This window comes from Mustela nivalis, assembly GCF_964662115.1.
Source record: "Mustela nivalis genome assembly, contig: HAP1_SCAFFOLD_1842, whole genome shotgun sequence".
NCBI lineage: Eukaryota > Metazoa > Chordata > Mammalia > Carnivora > Mustelidae > Mustela > Mustela nivalis.
Window position 1 is genome coordinate 36,188 of NW_028134822.1, and position 4,616 is coordinate 40,803.

The window sequence follows — 4,616 nt, forward strand, 5'->3', positions numbered from 1 at the left end:
CTACACATAAACTAAGTGGGAGACAAAATGTAGCAGTAGTTGTATTATAGATAAATGTATATAAATCAAGAGGTAAAAAAAACAAATAAATGTAATAAGAAAAAGCATATAGACTTTTCAGAGAAATGGAATATAAGAAAGGTAGGGAAACCAAAGAAACATGCTCAACCTCCTTAGTAATCACAGAAGTGCATATTTAAACTATGATAATATATAAATGTATGTTATCAATAGTAGATTTTTTTTAAATGTGTCATCTGTGTATATACCAAGTACTAGTAAAAAAGCGGATCCCGTGACCTCTCTTACCCTCTAGTTAATGTGAATATTGGTGTGAATATGAGATCTCCAACACAGGTATAGATCTGTCACTGTGTGGTCCAGCAGACTCTCTCCAAGAACCAACATAGATTTTGTACATGTGTGTTTTCTACCATGTGTAAACATATCCTTAGCAGCTCTGCTTACACCTAGCCAAAAAAATGTTCAAAATTTAAGGGTTGTCTGGAAAGAGAATATTGTGAAAGGAAAGAGAGATGAAAACAAGCTTTATTCATAAAAGAGAAACATAGAGGTTAAAAAAAAAAAAATCCATAAACCACGGCCATAAAAATCAGGGAGTCTCTTTATATGGAACCAGAAAAGACCTCGAATAGCCAAAGGGATATTGAAAAAAAAAGCCAAAGTTGGTGGCATCACAATTCCAGACTTCAAGCTCTATTACAAAGCTGTCATCATCAAGACAGCATGGTACTGGCACAAAAACAGACACATAGATCAATGGAACAGAATAGAGAGCCCAGAAATAGACCCTCAACTCTATGGTCAACTAATCTTTGACAAAGCAGGAAAGAATGTCCAATAGAAAAAAGACAGCCTCTTCAATAAATGGTGCTGGGAAAATTGGACAGCCACATGCAGAAAAATGAAATTGGACCATTTCCTTACACCACACACGAAAATAGACTCAAAATGGATGAAGGACCTCAATGTGCGAAAGGAATCCATCAAAATCCTTGAGAACACAGGCAGCAACCTCTTCGACCTCAGCCGCAGCAACATCTTCCTAGGAACATCACCAAAGGCAAGGGAAGCAAGGGCAAAAATGAACTATTAGGATTTCATCAAGATCAAAAGCTTTTGCACAGCAAAGGAAACAGTTAACAAAATCAAAAGACAACTGACAGAATGGGAGAAGATATTTGCAAACGACATATCAGATAAAGGACTAGTGTCCAAAATCTATAAAGAACTTAGCAAACTCAACACCCAAAGAACAAATAATCCAATCAAGAAATGGGCAGAGGACATGAACAGACATTTCTGCAAAGAAGACATCCAGATGGCCAACAGACACATAAAAAAGTGCTCCATATCACTCGGCATCAGGGAAATACAAATCAAAACCACAATGAGATATCACCTCACACCAGTCAGAATGGCTAAAATAAACAAGTCAGGAAATGACAGATGCTGGCGAGGATGCGGAGAAAGGGGAACCCTCCTACACTGTTGGTGGGAATGCAAGCTGGTGCAGCCACTCTGGAAAACAGCATGGAGGTTCCTCAAAATGTTGAAAATAGAACTGCCCTATGACCCAGCAATTGCACTACTGGGTATTTACCCTAAAGATACAAACGTAGTGATCCAAAGGGGCACGCGCACCTGAATGTTTATAGCAGCAATGTCCACAATAGCCAAACTATGGAAAGAACCTAGATGTCCATCAACAGATGAATGGATCAAGAAGATGTGGTATATATACACAATGGAATACTATGCAGCCATCAAAAGAAATGAAATCTTGCCATTTGCGACAACATGGATGGAACTAGAGCGTATCATGCTTAACGAAATAAGTCAAGCAGAGAAAGACAACTAAAATATGATCTCCCTGATATGAGGAAGTGGTAATGCAACATGGGGGCTTAAGTGGGTAGAAGAAGAATCAATGAAACAAGATGGAATTGGAAGGGAGACAAACCATAAGTGACTCTTAATCTCACAAAACAAACTGAGGGTTGCTGGGGGGAGGGGGATTGGAAGAAGGGGGTGGGATTATGGACATTGGGGAGGGTATGTGCATGGTGAGTGCTGTGAAGTGTGTAAACCTGGTGATTCACAGACCTGTAACCCTGGGGATAAAAAGATATGTTTATAAAAAATAAAAAATTAAAAAAAAATCAGGGAGTCTCAAAAACATACCTTTTAGGTAAGAATACTGCTATATGATTCCATTTATATGAAATTCAAAATACGAAAGAACACATATTTGGTGAGCTGTCAAAAGAAAATCGAGGGAAGGAGTAACAAATTTCAGGATAGTTATTACCTCTCATGGGGAGAGCAGAGGACGTCATGGAAGAAAAGGACAAAGATGCTTCATGGTTCTTATAACATTTTATTCTGATATTGGATGATGGTTATGCACATTTTTATTAGCATTTTTATATGTGTATTATGTATGCATTATATATACATCTAATTTGTAAAACTTTCACAATACATAGGTGTACTTTAAAACTTTCATACGTTGGGGGTGCCTGGGTGGCTCAGTTGGTTAAGCAGCTGCCTTCAGCTCAGGCCCGGATTCCCTGGTCCCGGGATAGGCCCCCCATCCGGATCTGTACTCGGCAGAGAGCCTGCTTCTCCCTCTCCCTCTGCCTGCTACTCTGTCTACTTGTGCTCTTTCTCTAACTGCCTCAAACAAATAAATAAAATCTTAAAAAAAAAAAAAAACTTCTGTATATTGAAAGTTTTGATGTACTCCTACATATTTGGAAACTGTTTCAAATTAGATGTCTCTCTGAGTTGGAGGTGCAGCAGTGCCGAAGGCTGTGCCAGTACAATCTAGCAGGACCACCTCTAGATCTGGAGCTGTGAGATAGTCAGGACTTCATTACTACAGATTCCAACTCTCTCTTGTTCGCACTTGTCCTACGGGACTTAAGTGGGGATGACCTAGAGATTTCCATCCTGAGTCTTTGAATCTTTGATAATAGTCTCAATCTCTGTGAGCCTCTCCAAAGACACAAAAGATTTGATGACTACTTTGTTGGAAGTGAAGATCCCCAGGGCTTCCATGTGCCCCTCTCTATCAAAACACTCCCTACTTACTCCACAGGCAATGTGCGGGTTCTCTCAATTGCTGAAAACACCAATTGCAACTCCCCTCTGGTGAGCTAGGAAATACTGCAAGGTAATTTCCTGGTCTATAGTTAGCCCAGCTCTATTCGGCTCCTCTATTCTCATAGATGAGGGGTTCCTTATCATCTATCTACACCGATTTGTAGGAGATTGTTTCCACTACCTACACAGTATCATCTTTCTTCTTTTAACTTAATCTCTTTAGAACTGTTCTGTTTAAGTGTGAAATGCGGTGGGGGGGGGGGGGGGTAGCTCTGGATTATTCCTCCAGAGGGCCTTCCAGCTCTACTGTGTTTGACTTTAAAAGAATTGCCAAAATTGCATGCTCCATCTAGCTCAGACTCTCTTTCTCTTTTTTTTTCTTAAGATTTTATTTATTTATTTGAGAGAGAGAGAGCGAGAAGGGGAGAGAGAGCACAGAAGAGCAGAGAAGTCAAGAGAGAGGAGCAGGCCCTCCGCTGAACAGGGAGCCTGATGCAGGACTCCATTCTGGGACTCCAGGATCATGACCTGAGCCTAAGGCAGTTGCTTAACCAGCTGAGCCACCCAGGCACCCCTAGCTCAGTCTCTTACTTGCCTATTGGAAGATAAGACATTTCTGTCTGAAACAGTGTTGCCAGTCCTAGGAATTTACTCTTTCAAGCTGAGTGAAATTCAAAGGGCACTTTTAGGTAATTAACATATGGCATTCATGTAACATTTTTGGCTTTAAAGTGCTTTCAAATTCCATCTCCACATCCTTATGGGATAAACAAATAAGGCAACTTTATCTCCTATTTACAAGAGAGAGAAACAGGAGAAGTGGTCCTTCCTATCAGTTGATCAGGTAGGTGTATGCTCTCAGCAGGATCCTGTGCTTCAGGGACACTACCAGCAACAAAGCAAACTTCCTGGAAAAGCCCTTGCTCCCATTTTGCTGTTAACAAATCCCCAGTGTGCCTTATTTTCATGCAAGTTAATTGCCCCTGAAGGGGGAAGCAGAAGTGACATCAGCCCCCATGGAGACTAGAGGAAGGAAGAAGCTGCTTTCCAGAAAGAGACTCCAGAGCTCAAAGCCCACAGACATCTCGGCCAACCCTTTGAACAAGGCTACAAAGAGGACAGATGTGCCCAGAGAAGTGTACAAAAAGAGCACAGTGACGAAATCAAGCTGGGGTGTATCAGAGAGCCCAGGGCACCTGCCCAGCTCAAAAAGGAGCTTCCCCAAGAAACTGCAAAGAGCAAGGAGCTGAAGCAAGCAGAAGGCTATGGCGCTATGGCTGAGTCAAAGGCAGGTAGAGACCATGAGCAGAGAAGATTCCAGAAGGCAGGCAGAGGTGGAGTGATGGAAACTCTTCTGAGATACATTCTTATTTAGAAGGCTGTGAGAGGTTGGGAACAGATTGCTCAGCCAAGATCTCCTAACAGCCTGGGCTTGACAAATACATGGTGAGGAGGGGAGGACCTTTATGCTCTGCTCACCAAAGACC